This window comes from Lagopus muta, chromosome 10 (assembly GCF_023343835.1).
Source record: "Lagopus muta isolate bLagMut1 chromosome 10, bLagMut1 primary, whole genome shotgun sequence".
Lineage (NCBI taxonomy): Eukaryota > Metazoa > Chordata > Aves > Galliformes > Phasianidae > Lagopus > Lagopus muta.
The window spans coordinates 3,825,545-3,840,756 of NC_064442.1; the positions used below are offsets into that span (position 1 = coordinate 3,825,545).

Sequence of the window (15,212 nt, forward strand, 5' to 3'; positions counted from 1 at the left end):
TTGGGCCAGGAGGAAGAAGTAGGTGACTGTGTAAGGAAATGTGAGCTATCCAGACAGAGCCCAGTTTATCACTTCCACACCTCCAAGACACAGGTCAGCCCCAGCTCACATTGTAGGGGCTGAGGCTGGTTATCTGAGAGAGTAACACAGGGTTTGCAGCTTCTCATTCCAGGGGAACCAAACAGGGCAGCTCAGCTCCACTCAGGCCACTGAACAGGAAGGAATGCAGAAAGCAAGGAAACAAAATGGAGAAACTTCCCAAAAGATTGTTTTTTTCTTGTCAGTGAGAGGTGAGGTAGAAACATATGCCTGTATGGAAGTGTGAACTTGTGGGCTCTCAGTTCACTGTGTCAGTCCCCTCTAAAAGTAAGCGTTAGTTTCTCATCTCCTAAAGCAGAATACCTGCTGATTGACTGAGCCTAACAATAATTTCCCACCCTGATATGTTAGCTTCTTTACTTGCTCTATTATTTCCACTTATGGAATTAATGTATTCCCAAAACTCTTAGAATTTGTCTCTCAAAATGGTACTGCATGTAGTATTTGTTCTCCAGATAGCATAAAAAGCGTGTTGTATTCAGCAGTGATGAACTGTGCACGCAGAGCAGAGCCCAAACGGTAGTTAAAGGTGGCAGTGTCTCCCAGGGGAGGAACTGAGTGCACCCAGGCACAAATTCTGTTTTTGTGCCTTAATACTGCTGCCAGAACACTGCTGATGCATCTAGCTTAGAATAAATATTAGCCATTGGGCATTTCTCCCAGAATGTCTTCTCTCATACACAGTGGAAACCACACAGTATTTGCCTGATTTATATTTATTTATTTATTTGTTTGTTGGTCTCAGCATAAATAGAGTTAGGGAGATGTGGGGGAACTCACGGGTTGTTTTCAAGTTTTTGAAATATCCATTTAATTGATATTCTCACCTGGGAGGCATTTCAGTTCTCTCATTTGTTCTCTTCTGGATTTTTTTTTATCATTGGTTTGGTTCTTGTGGCACTTCACTCAAATGCTACCTAATCTGTTTTCTGTACTTCTGTCTGACTTGTTCTATCCTCTGCTGTGTTCTCTGTGTAACTGCTTTCGAGTTTAAAAGCCTGCTTTCAACCTTCCTGATTTTAAATACTCGTAACATTATTGTCTGGTATGTCAGAGATGTCTGTCTCTCTAGCATGGGTCCCTTCCCTTCCAGAAGTGTCCCCACGTCTGAGGAATCTGATCTTTCAAGTATCTTCTCAGCTAGGTATCAACCTTGGCCTCTCTTTCCAGACCAGTGTAAAGTTATTGGGAGAGTTTTCAGAGAATGTTCCTTGCTCTGAGATTTTTTTCTCAAGAGCTTAAAGGACTTCCAGAATGGCTTTCCTGCCCTTATGTATGTAATTTGTTCCAAAACAGAGTAGGCTCATTACCTTCTAAAAGGCCAATACCTCCTAAAAGCCAATTCAGACTCCTACGAGGTCTGCCACGTTAGCTGTGGCAGTCCATTTGCCATGTAATGCTCTCTGGGGTCACAGCCCCATGTGCCTATTTGTGGATGGTAAGAATCAGCTTCAAGCCTAAGGTACAGTTTTATAGAGATGCCTAGCTGGTGGCAGGAGACTATTGTGTAAGCCTGTAAAGAGGCCAGCTTTTGGACGTGTGCTTTTTCTTGGTGTCCCCTATTGTACTGGTACTGGCTCATGTGATCCCCATCAAGTCCTTCCCAACTGAACACATTACAACACAGGCCCTTGCTCAGTATTTTTAGTCCAAGGCTGGATATCTCAATGGCTAAGGTCCCTTCTTGAGTGCTGACCTGACTGATTTGGAACCAGAACTGATTTTGTCATGTTGCTTTTCGTTTGGCAGAAGGCTATGCGTTTAACAAGGCATTCACTGTATTTTCTGTTTTCCAGATGTCTGACGGCACTCCTGGATCAGCAGCTCTTGCTACATTGTTCTGCAAGTACAAAACTTCAACTCATGGGCATTAGGAACTCATGGACAGACTCCACCTCACGTGCTTTTGGCAGGTATCGTGACTTGACATCATCTGCTCTATGTGGTTGAAGCCTGGCACCTGTGTAGCACGACTTGCAGTTGAGCTGTGAATTGAGCATGTGAACATATCCATGACAGCTCAAGCATTCTGGAAGTCAATGATTTGCTGTGTGATTCAGTTGTCCAGCAAATGTGCTGCAGACTGGATATAGTACATGAGCTCTATCTGTTTTAGGATTTCTGATTATGTCCTCTTGGCATATCTGATTTTTTTTATAATGGACTGATTTACAGTCAGATATATCTAAATTAGAAGATCCTCTGTTTCTAGACTATGATGTGGAGTTTCTTGTTTCCTCTAATTTCTCACTCCTAGGCCCGGACAATCTTCAATTTTCTGTGACAAATCTATGTCACTGTGCAACTGTAGATTTTTACACTTTCTCTTCCTTCTGTAGCTATATTCTCTTCTCTTCCTCTAAGTGGCAGATTATGTATGAAGCACCTAGTGTAGTCCTACCAGCCACGAAGACTCATTTAAATTCAACACATCCCACTGTCCTGCTAAGTGTTCTATCAATGTGCCAGCTTTGCTGTATTAACCTAGGAGCAAGGGAAACTGCAAGTCTCTCAATCCTTGGGCTACAGCAGGTTTCTTTTATTTAATGAAGTTTGAGTCATTTTATAGCAGAACTGGGCTGCAATTCCAGCTGAGCCCTTTTCAGCCTGTATATCCCTCTCTGCTGCACACCTCTGGAGTGTGCAGCCAAAATGTAAGTTAATGAAGACAAAGAGGAAAGATGTTCCTGACACGGTGATTTTTCTCTCCTGTTAGGGCACTGATGCTCAGGCAGTGCTGAAAAAAGCTGCAATGCTATCGCTTCACTCTTCACAGTAACTTTTATCTTTTCCTCAGGGACACATGTAGCAAGTAACTGTTGACCACCTTAACATTTCCTAGAATTTCTGTCTCTCAAAAAATATCCCACTCCTCCCTGCAGTATCGACTTTGGTACAGACTACTCTAAGTCTCACTTTTTTTTTTCCTTGTTGCCAAATCTAAAACATCTAAAGTATTTCACGGGAAAATAAAGCAAGAAACAGTGGATCAAATTAGAGAGGTCCACAACTGGCTTGTATCGGTGATGACTGTGGCCCAAGCACATTTCTTTTTTAACTTTGCCATCCTTCTGTCTTCTATAATCAAAAATAAGTTAAGTGCTTTGCAATCTGTGGAATGTGGTTTTTTTCACGTGACCACCATCTGGGCTGCAATTCCTCTGGCCTTTTGTACCTCTCTTTGTTGTTTGGGTTACTGATAGTTGTCTGTCCGGTGATGTTTGATTTTAGCTTTCTCCCTGGTCTCTTCAAGAAGTTACACCTAGAAACTTTCCCTAATTTTATCTTTGAGGTTTACACTTGTCTTGGCCTTAACAAACATATCTGAATTCTACAGTTTATTCCTGTCAGTACACTGTGCCTCACTCTTAACATGTGAGTGTTTGTCTACAGGAGGAGATACCAGTCAGGAATAACTAAGGATTATCTGCTGGAAGCTCACATGTGGGGTCCATTGCCCTTTGAAAATGGATGCAGATTATTTGTGCTGTTATTCCAGAATCCATGTCCCGTCAGGGAGTCTTCAGACATCCTTTTATTTTTCTCCCTCCCATTTGAACTCAGTGTCCTGTGCAGAGCAAGCCTTAATTTCAGCTGTCATCAGACCTGCTTTCTCCTTCATCTGAGATTTCTTCCTAATGCAGTGGCACTTGAGGTTTCTTGGAGATAGGTCTGTCAGACTGGTGGTGAGTTAAATGCTCACTGAAACTGATGGAAACTACTGTAGTGACTTCAAGGCCTATTGGGCTGGTCCCTGAGAACACCGAACCAAACAAAATCCAGATCTATTCCAGGCTATATGCAATACTCTTTTATTGCATTTTCTATCCCCGTGTGTTACAAGTTTTTATTTTTTCTTTTCTAAACAGTGGATTCTTTTTCTGTCCTTTGTGATTCTGAAATGGGAACAGGTAATGTTGAGCACAGGGTCATTCTCTCAGGCCTAATCTACAGCATTTCTTTCCCCTAGCTGAGAACAGAGTGTTCTGAAGCTTCCTGCAGGCCTCGGTTTGCTGTGTGTCAGTGTGATGTGCTGCTTCACTTGGTTTGCTGTGCTTGTGGGTAATTTGAGAAGTGATAATCATGGCCTGCAAGGAATGCCAAACCCGTTGTTCACACTGTTCCAATTCATATTTTCATTTTGCCTGGAAAAGCCACTTTGCCTGTACCAGTGTACTCTGTAGACTCTCCTGCTGAAAATAGGCACTTGTTTTTTCAACTCTTTTGTGTAGTGAGTGATGTTTTCTGATGCTTTTAAAATTGGATTATTTTATTTGTTAAATCAGGCAGTGTTACCTCAGTTCCATGGGGTAAGAAATGGGTATCACTGGCTGCTTTGCTTTGTGGATGGTGGAAGTCTGCTGGTAAAATAAGGCAGCATGTCGGAACGTGGTGTGCACTGTGTTGTGCTTATAGATGAGGGTAAAAGAGAGAGACAAAAGGAAGTAGCTAAAAGTACAGGAAATACCAGAGGAGCATCTGTACAACACTGACTTCAATCCAGTAGTGAAAATCTGCCTTTCTCAGTACTCGATCCATCTCAAAATACTTGCAGTAACGTTTATTACGGAGTAAAATGAAGTTGTGAAATTATGTGATGACAGTAACAGCCAGTATGGCAGTATGCCAGGGTGTAAAAAAATTCTAATACTCCCATGTAGCAGTTAGCAAGAGCAACAGGCTGCTTTCACAAGCAGGGAAGCAGAAGACACAGCAAGGACCAAGGTCAAAAGCATTAGGCTTTTTGGTGCTTCTTTTCTGCAAAGTGCAGCACAGATGGAGAAGCCTCTAGGAACCGTGCCATCAGCTGGCTTAAATGGACTGCTGGTAAAATCAGGGGGAAGGCACCACTTTAGCCCACTTGAGAAGCTGGTCTTGGTTGGGCTTCGTGCATCATCTCAGGGGATATTGCTTGTCCCTGTGCCTGCTCTGTGCCTGTCCTCTGCCTGTATCTGTGTGCCTGCCCTGCGCCGGCTCCGTGTGCGTGCTGCAGGCGACACTAGAGGTCACTCTGTGACCAGGGATGGGAGCCTGCCATTCGGGGGCCTTGAGAAGGTCAGCAGCTGCTAATCCGTATAAATTGCTGAACTACAAGCAAAATTTGTACCTAATTATGAGCAGCTTTGATGCGGCATTGCTTCTATCCCAACTTGAGAGCCAATTTCCTAAAGGAGAAAAACACACCCTTAAGTGGTGTGTCTGTCAGAGCTCCCAGAGCAAGGCTGGTGGTTTAGGCACAGACTTGGGACATCTTTGCTGTGTGGGCAGCATTCCCCACGGCGTCCTCCTGGCTCGGATCTACCTGCCTCCCTCCCCTCCCCACACACTGTCAGCTGTCTTATCAGCATGGTCAGGAATTCATTTGATGCTGCCTAGCAAGCCTAGGGGGAAAGATGGATTTAACACAGTCACTAGACATCTGCGTGCTAAACTCAGTGGCTGTGGAACCTATATCGAAAGGATTTAATTTTATTCCCTAATAATCCCTTTTCTCTCAAACAGGTCAGACTAGAGAGGCTGCTGCTACTGCTGTGGCTTTCAGCCTCGCTGGCATTGTTGTTGGTTTCAGAGCTGGGCAGCCATGCAAAACATCTGTCTCATCTCATGAAAAGTCTTCCTTGTAGTATCATTTTGTTGAATTCATTTACTCTGGCTCCTCAGAAAAAATAATAATAAAACAGGAAGTTATTTCTGCTGTTCAGTTCCCCAAAGTACCTTTGTAGAAGTTATTCTGAGAGGAAGATTTCGCTGGTTTTTCCCCACGTCCCTGAGAGCCCTGATAGATTTGGCTTTGCAGAACCTACTTGAAAGTTGCTAGCATAGTTAGCAATAAATTCTGGATGAAAGGAAAAGAATGAGAGAAATAGATTCAAAGAAGTCATTTTAGCCTTTTTTTTTTTTTTTTTCCCATTGCAAAATGTGCCTCATTTTGCCCAATTATAAAGCATGTTCTCACCCTTCCTCCCATCTCCCAAAGGATGAAAGGTGACACACCTGATATGAGGCTGAACAAAACATTTTAGTTGACCTAAAGCATTTTTGCTAAGTTTATTTTTTCACTTTGGCCATAAAAGGCAAAGCCGGTTATTTGCACAGCTTTATTTGTAAGCCTTTCCTTAGCTCCTGTGGAGGCCAGGTGCCTGCTGTCGGGGGAGGGAAAATGCCCAACATCCCTTTTTCTCCATGGAACATACCATTAATGACCCAATTTTGCTGGAGGTTTCTAATGCTCTCGCAAGGGTTTTGTGGCATGGGGAGGCTTTGCACTTCCCCCATTAGGACAGGTACCTGGTTGTGGCTGGATTCCACGGTAGTGCAAACATCTCACAAATCTAGTCAGAAATAATTGGGATAACAGGGACTCCTTAGTCTTCGTTCACTCGAGGGTCACAGGACGTCAGATTTGACTTTGTTATTGAAGTCAGTTAATGTACTGGAAATGCCTTCATTTTCTCCCTCTGGAGCATGGGTTCAAATCTGCCATAAATTACAAGTGACACAGGTTCAGTAGTCTTAATTAAATCCCACGAGGTTATTTTTGTGTGTCAACACTCCTCTTCTCCTCCCTTCTGTACCATTTGGAGCAGCCGAAGGGCAAGGAGGACTCTGGCTTAGTGGTGGAAGTTCTTGGTGCTGCATACAACTGTGTAGATTAGCTCAGGGCTGGGCTATGCCCAGGCTCTGTCCTGGTGTCAGTCTTCCATTGAGCTTGTAATGTAGTGTATAGTCTATGTACATTTAAAGCGCTCAGTTCTGTGCAAGACTGTTATTCCTTGTAGGGAGATAACTGACTGTAGAGGATTTCTGTTATCTACAGCATCTCTTCAGCCTGGGATTCATTGATCTCTGATCTGCTCTCTAAAGGTGCCAAATAGGAGTGATCAATGCAACAGTGCTGATGTGAATAAAGCATGGCCCCTAATCTGCATTATCAACGGCCCACTTCCTGATATCCTGAGCTGACCTGGTCATGACTGTCTCTTGCACGGATAAATACGCTGGCTGATGCTAACATGGCTTGAAAGCCTTTAAAATAGGAACGAATCACATGCAGTGTAGCTCTTCCAGGGAGTGGCTAGTGTGATTCAAGCCCCTTTTAAGCTAATGCTTTTGTAAAGGCACTATACATTGCGAGCGTTTCGCTTAGCGTGGATTTAAATTAAAAGCTTTAATCGATCTGATTTTCCTCGCATCGTGTTGTTGTTTTTTGTTGTTGTTTTTCTTTTTTTTTTTTCCCTAAAGAAAGCTAGTGAAATAAAAGAGCTCCAAACATGCCATTTAGAGAAGAACTGTTTAGAGAGCAGGTTTTTATTTAATAAACAGTGATCAATTGAATTGATTAACCATGAACACATTACAGCAGGGTTTGTTGTTGCTTCTGCTGATAATTGCAGTTCATGTGCATGAGAATATTAAACGGCTGTTTGCAGGATCATTTTCGTGCGCTTTTCATTTAACAGAATGGAGAAAACAACAACTGTTGACAGTGATTTTGGTTAGGACTCAAGTGCTGCAGACTGTGCCCTCAGGATGCCTGTGCAATAACTCTATCAATTGTGGCCATTTACTCTGCACTTCCAGACATTTCTGCAAAACTTACAGCTGTTTTTTACTAATTTGCTTGGTAATTAGATCTTATCACACTGGCTCTATAGCTTTACATAAACTGTAAGCATTTGGAGCTGCCATGTATGACATTAAGAGTTGTCTGTGTTGGTTTGTGCTGCTCTGCAAAGACCAGGGTGCTCTCAAAAAGCAGTAGAAATAGGGAAGCAGTTGTAACATATGAGTTCCTGCTGGCTTAACAAGGATTCCTCAAAGGAAAGGAGTCCCTTCACTTACATTAACCACTGGAAGCCAAGCAGCATTGATGGGTTTCATCCTGCTGGATGCTGAACACAAACAGGGAGCTCTGCTTCTGCCACCTCCTTCACCCTCCAGTAAGAATTTTTGTCTCCAACGGGAGCTGAGGGCTTCAGTTGAAGTATTTTGTTGTTATAGGTATCTCACTGATGTTAAGGAGAGCAATACCGTGGTACTGTGAGTGCAGAGTCAAGAGGTGGCATGAATCGTAACCAAACATGTAGATGAAAGGCAGTGAGTCCTTCGATGGCAGCAAGTCACTCTAAAATGGCTTCATGCAGTGATACGTGTAGCATAATTTGGCAATTCTGAATCTAGTTGCCACTACTGGCAACTTACTTGGGAAGATCTCAAAGGAGACAGTGCTCTGCCCTAACTTCACACGTGTGTCCAATTCAAACACCATTGTGTTTTTCGATGACAAAAACAAAAGATTAAAATCAAATAAAAAAGGTTACTCCTGTGCAAGCTTACAATATGCAGTGAAACAATTTTATTCTGTGGCTAAAGATGTCAGGGCCTCTAAGATCTTTCCCAGGGCAATCTCTCAACTGTGGTGGGGACAGAGCTTCTCTACGGGTTTGTCTGTACTGGTTGGATATAGGCACACCAAAACTCAGAGCAGGCAGGCAGAAATACTTCAAGAACTGAATGCACGTCATCTCAGAGCCTGATGCAGTATTGACAACGTGAAGAAATTCTGCTCTTTGTCCTCATTGTCCTCGCTGTTTTGTTTTGCCATGTGGGTTTGCTAAGAGCCATTTCCCAGTGCTGGCCCTGCAGCAGAGGTGCAGAGTTGGACAGCTGCAGGCTGACAGAGGGCCACGTGTCCCCGATGGCTGAGAGCTAGCAATGAATTCAAAGACTTTTTATTTTCAGTTCTTGTTCTGCCAGTTCTGTGCTCTCCTAGGGAAAGACAGAATGTGGTTTGATTTCAGGATTATTGTTTGCTGTCTGTAGATTACTTAAGTCGCAATATGGTTTTCCGTTCTGTAGTGCGTATTTCCCTTTGGGAATATAAGATAAGCTGTGTGTGCTGCAGGAAGGTGTCTTTGCCGCTGTGTATGGAGAGAGGTAGCCTGTTACATCAGGGAAGTTCCAATAAATGACAACATTGCAAGGTTTGGAGGTCTAGAATTCCACCTAGTTAATGATGAAACTCAACTAACAGGACCCCAAAGAGAGTATGAATGCAGTAGATGTCAGAATAACGTATAAATCTTGAACTTTTTGTGTTTAAACAAATTATTACCAAGTTTTGTAAGAAAATCTCATGGAGGATGCAAAGATATTACGGGAAGAAGCAACATTTCCAGATGGACTTTGGTGATTTTATCTGTCAGGTGATACTGGCAGATGTCATTGTAAAGATGCTTCTACTGCTTGTAAAGGTAGTAGTAGTAATACAATAGCTATGGAGATTGTAACAGGTATGCGAGGAAACATCTATGAGGAGGGGGGATAACTTTTATTTGATAACTGATACAGTTGGGAAAAAAAGATACAAACTTTCAGTCACATAAGCCCTACTTTATTGAAATTTTCTGGAGTTCTTGAAAGTCACAGCTCAGGGATATACATGTCTTCAGGATTCACCTTTGATAGCATAGTGAGACTTTCGAAAGGATTCCATGCTTGTTTGTGTTTTGTGAAGTATAACTTCTATACCCTTTTATCAGTACTGTGGGACACAGAGAGTGAAAAGGTTAGGGACCCCTAGTGCTGATCCCTTGAGGAGGAGTTTTGCCCTGACTCCCTGCTCACCAGGAAGGATGCTGGTAAAAATGGTCATTTCATTGGAATTAGAGATGGGTGGCCTTTTGTCCTCCACTACTTCAAAAAAGTTGCTGTGATGTGTTTTATGCACTGTCTTCTCAATGAAAATCATTACGGTGTCTTAGTTTGTACTTGCACCGAAAAAGATGTTAAGGGCCCTTTTTAATTTGGAGGCAATGATTTGCTAACACAGGACAAGGACTGCTTTCTCCTGAATGCTGCACAGAGCCATATGAGATGTAGATGTCCTGGGTCATTTGAATTGATGTGGGATGTGTGCATGGAGCAGGACGTGTTCCTGTGGATATAGCGCTCTGGTCTGAGCCTGGCACTTTAATCAGCTGTGCACACCTGCAGGTGGCTGCATGGCTCAAGCTCTGGTGGGGAGAGTGCTCTTTTTCCCATTATAGGAGAGCATGCAGAGAGAGAATTTACTCCTCGGGCTCTGTGTGAACTTCAATACGATGGTGCCAATTTTAATCAAAGAAATGTTCTGTGGATATCACCTGCATTTTTATCCCGTTCTCTTTGACAGAAATAGAATTTAGTGCTGTGCTAGAGATAGAAAGGGCAGAAAAACTCATTCCTAGATTCATTTTGCTTGCTGTTATTGTACTGCCATACTTATCTCTAAACATAATTATGGGCAAGACAAATGACATTTTTAGCTCCAGTCTTTAAAAACAAGAGTTAATTTTGGGCTCTGACCAGAACTATGTTAATTAGCCTCCACTCACTCTCTTTGTATGGAAGTACATCAGCCAGGACTTAGCATAGGTTGCCTTTCCTGTATCTTTGAGTAATGAAAGGACACGGCATGGCAACCAAATCAAGGGCTGCTGCATTAACAAGGCCACTTTTCTGCCCATTTATCATCTATTAGAGGTGCACTAGTTTGTAAAGTAACACCACCTTCAGCAGGGCCGCCAAGAACGGCTCCTCATTTATTTTCTGCATGGTTTAAGTTGGAGTTAGACCCACCTTGTAGCTCAGAGGTGACAGCCAGTAAGAAAAAGTACACTAATTGAGACATCTCAAGGGAGAAATAGAAGAAAACTGAAAAGGTAATTAGAATGAGAGGATTTCAAGCTGGGTAAGTAAAATCGAATGGAGGTGCATATTAGGGGCTGTTACAGATGGGAAAGAAAGTACTTGGAGAATAAAAAAAAGAAAAATGAATATTAGAGAACAGAGCACCCTTTTCACACTTGAAGAATAGAGGAGAGAGATAAAAAATAAAGTAAAAGTGGAGATACAGGCTGGGGAAAAAAAAGGTCCGGAAATATGAAGGACATATTAAAATGTAAGAGAGAAAGAATAGGGAAAAATAATAAAGCAGATCAATTACTAGAGCTATAGCCAAGGAAGGAGAAACTGTCAAATGAATATTTCTGGAGCTGTGGAAAAGTCTCCTTCCTGTGTGGGGGATACGGAGGGTGTTTTGTCTGTGTTGGAGGGGTTTCCTTTGGGGGCTAATACAAACTTTGTTGCAGTGTCAGTAGCCTAAATGGATCGCTGGGATGAAGACTTACCTGGGCAGAAGTGGATTAATTAAATGTTGTTTAGTGTAGCTTGTAAGTAATTCCAGACCTTTTTCTGGTCGTTCAAAGTTTAGCCCCAATTAGTTTTGCTTTAATTTACATAGTTAGGCACATGTTAGGTTCTGAATTTTCCCATACTAAGCATTCCCCTAACTGGTGGAAAACAATCATCTGGGCTCCCCCAAGCCATTTTCATCTCACACACAGGGAAACTGATGTTCAAATCCTTTCCCTCCAAGAATGGAAGATGACAACTGCTTTCCATTATGGTCACAGCTAATTGCGCAGGATTTCCCCTTTTGATCCCTTCTCAGAGGCTGAAGGCTGGAAGTGAAGATGATCTTCATTGGTAGTGGAGATGGAGCATGGTTCCCTCTGTGTGTGAGACAGAAAGGTGGGACTCTAGAAACAAGGATGTCACAGATGAGTTATTATCCCTAAAGCAGAGGTGGCCTGAAGAGCCAGTGGGCTGGAAGGATCGAAGCACGTCTCTTTATCAGGAGGCAATGCTGCACAAAGGTTCCTGATTTAACTCTAAATAAGAACAAAGTCCTTGCACCTTCAAGTAAGCACTTTAAAGGAAACCAAGAGGAGTTACATGTCTGGATGTCTTTGTGGGATTGGATCAGTGGTGTTTGTTCTCGTTAGATGTTGTTAGTGCAGGGTAACATCCAACATCCAACACAGTTATTGTTATATCCTTGAAATTAATATTTGCTTACTGTGCAAATAGAATTTTCTGATCCAAGTGCAGTATTTGTGGCTTTAATTGTTTCACTGTAGCATTTTTTTTTCTGCTTTTTATCTATTAGATGAGCTTTGCTGATAAAATTGTCAGGAAAGAGATTGCTGTTCCATGAAAATTATACCAGCTTCTGCTGAAAACATTAAAAACTTTGTAGCTGCTAATAACGCACTGGGACTTTTCAACCACTTGAAAATTTTGTGCACTTGGCCATTTCACATTATTATAGAAGTCTTTTGAGTGGCAAAAGTGTTCATAAACAGTCAGGATAGATGTCCAAAGAAAGAAAATGTGGATCTGCACCCCAAGTTAATTACCTTAGTTATGGAAATACCCTAAATGTATATTTCCAGGATAAAAAACGAGTATCTACTTTTCATTTTCAAGACACATTCAGCCTTCTGCATAAGAAAACAGCGACAAGTTCAGTGGATAGTGACAGTGCTCTTAGTACCAGGGTTTCACAAAGATCACAAACTCGCTCTAAGGACTTGAAAAACAAAGAAAACCCTGTGACAGAGAATATTCTTCTTCATTCATCATTTGAAAGCCTGCTTCTAAAAGTGCTAAGAACAAATTATTTTCAATATGAGTTAGCCCCAGGGGAGTGGATAAAAGGGGCTTTTCTTTTCCAGCTGGTAATGAAACGTGCCCTGCAGAAGACCTTAGTGACTTGGATGGCAGTTCTGAGGTTCCCTGACACTCAGTGAGCTTTTCTGATCCGGGGAACCAAAAGACAAAGATGTGCCACAGATCTGAATGAATGTGGGAGCTGGGTAGACAGAACTCATTCATCAGCTCTGTAAGGCTGGAAATCTCCTGAGGAAAGGTGGAAAACAAATTAATATCCCATCTCCAAGCTCTTGTAGGCTCTCCTTTGCTGAACTGTTCCAAGTAAGGAAAGTAACTTTCTTAGCTGGGACAGATGTGTCTCACTTCCACTCCACATAGAATTACACAGATGGTTTTCCTGAAAAGGGAACTAGTGAGGAATTATACTTTTTTTTTTCTTCTTCTCCTTTGTTTCCTTTTTTCCTATGTGGTCTATTCTATCAGTGTTAAATTAGATTTTATCAGATCCACCTTCCGAGATTCATATAGATGATTGGGAATTTAGAAAGTTGGCTTTCACTCCCCGGAAGGAAACACAGCCCTCTGTTGTCACCTACTGTGAAGAAAGCCCTATTCTATGCCTGGATATTTCCTCCTGGCACCAACTGATGGTATGCTTGCAAGCAACAAGAGTGTTAGCTCTGAGGAAAAGCAGTAACCATGAAGGACTGGTTTTCAAATGAGGCAGTCCTAAATGCAGAAACTGCTTTCTCTCATTCAAAAATGTTGTTATTTTTCTGTTATGCTTCTCTAAGGTGGTCTCTTAGACTGTGTGGTCAGCCAGTGCATGGGGTTCACTTGAATATACTCTCATTTCCTTCAGAATCAGGCCATCCAGTTAAACCACTGATACAACTGTGAATGGCCACAGATATAAGGAAACCAATTCAAATTAGCTGTATTATCAATAATGGCATCGAGTCACATGATTCTATCTTCAAAAATAATTACCTGGCTACGCTCACAAAAAATCAGAATTGAAACAACATACTTCAGAATAAACTCAAAGCATTTCAGCATTCAGTTATGATCCAATTTATATTTCATTATAAGGGAGTTACTAGATGAACTTCACTGTTCTTAGAGGAGGCATCTGCCTGGCAGGAACTGCAAACCTGTCACCAGACTGTCCCTGTTAACATTCAATTTGCATAAAATCTGCAGGCTGCATTCATGAGAAGTACCTCATTTTTCCAGCTTGTTCTTGCTACCTGTGTTTCTGATAAGGAGTCTCATCAGTTATTTCCTGACTGTTGGATTCTGCTTTCTATTTGGGTTTAATTTCTCATGTATGATTAGTTATGGTATATGTATGAAATGTTACGTCATGTTTAAGTATTTATATTCCCCATGCAGTGATATTATTGTCTCTGTCATTGTCCAGATCTAGGCAGAGAAATGAATTGAACAAGTGGAAAAGAGTGTCATGAAATACCCCCAAATGCTTCAACAGAATTTCTAAACAGCTAGAGAGAACAGATAACACATGCCCTCCATGCAATAAGAATTTGGTATCTTGAGCAGATAATCTCTGTGATTTCTCATCACCTATCTGGCTTTTGAAATTAACCTGCCATTCAGAAAAAAAAATACAGTTTAAGCATCATCATTAATTGGGCTGTTCAGCCTAATAATAATTAGTAATACTGGGCACAACTGCCTGTCAGCCTGTTTGTTCCTAGGTACCTGTGAAGAGCCCGCCGCAGCTTTTCTGCCTACTTTTTTTTTTTTTGAAGCAGTGGGAAAAACACCTGAATAATTCAGCAAGAACCTTTTACATTATGAAAAATATAATCAGCTGGCGAGGGTGAGATACCTTATTTCTACAGGATGCTAACTCAAGTATTACAAGTGACTGCAAGATTAATGCTGAAACACAGTAGGTATGGATACACATTTTCCTCATTGTTCAAGGCAGACTCACCCTGCACAGAAGGCTAAGAGAAGACCATGTATTCCTCACCATGCCTACCTAATGCCATTTAATAATTTAAATCCATTAATCGGTTAAGATGCAAACTTAGTGTTGCTTGGCTCACCGCCGCCAAGAGTTTTCCCAGCCTGAATAAAAGATCTTAAAATATTGTCTTATGGCAAGGGAGATGAGAGTATCACAGCTTTCCTCTTAAGAGGCTTTATCTTTTATTGTGGGTGCGGGTTTAGCTATGCCAAAAGTGCTTAAGTAAACAATAGTGTCAGTACATCATAAGTAGATGTCTGAGAATATTAGCTGTTTATTTCGCTGACGTGCTCTGAAGAGTCTATGGGGGGCTCTTTCAAGAGTCAGGACCTCAATGTAATATACAAGCTTTGATTCTGATATTTCCCTTGATAACTGTGCTCTACCATATTGGGGTTGGAAGTCAGCAAAGGTTCATTGGCTGTTGTAATGCTTACTGTCACCAGTAATAAGTACAAAGGGCTTGCTTTAAAAGCTGGCTTATAAAACTTTAAGGAAACTTGGACTGCTTAAGTGAACTTCCAAGGCTCTTCAGGGGCCGAGTGCACTTTGGTTGTCTACTTATATTAATTTCACAGAGTTTAAAGGGTCAAGCAATGCAGTTGGTGATGCTTAT

The 15,212-nt window shown here is 41.8% G+C and overlaps 1 protein-coding gene across 1 annotated transcript in view; it reads left to right on the forward strand.

Annotated features, from left to right (window-relative positions):
- The window catches only part of LOC125698371 (protein FAM169B-like), a 262,140-nt gene that overhangs the window by 98,228 nt on the left and 148,700 nt on the right, over positions 1 to 15,212 (forward strand). The window contains exon 13 of the mRNA XM_048956594.1: positions 1,896 to 2,012. The gene's annotated coding sequence lies outside the window, so the exon portion shown is untranslated. The remainder of the gene's footprint in view (positions 1 to 1,895; positions 2,013 to 15,212) is intronic.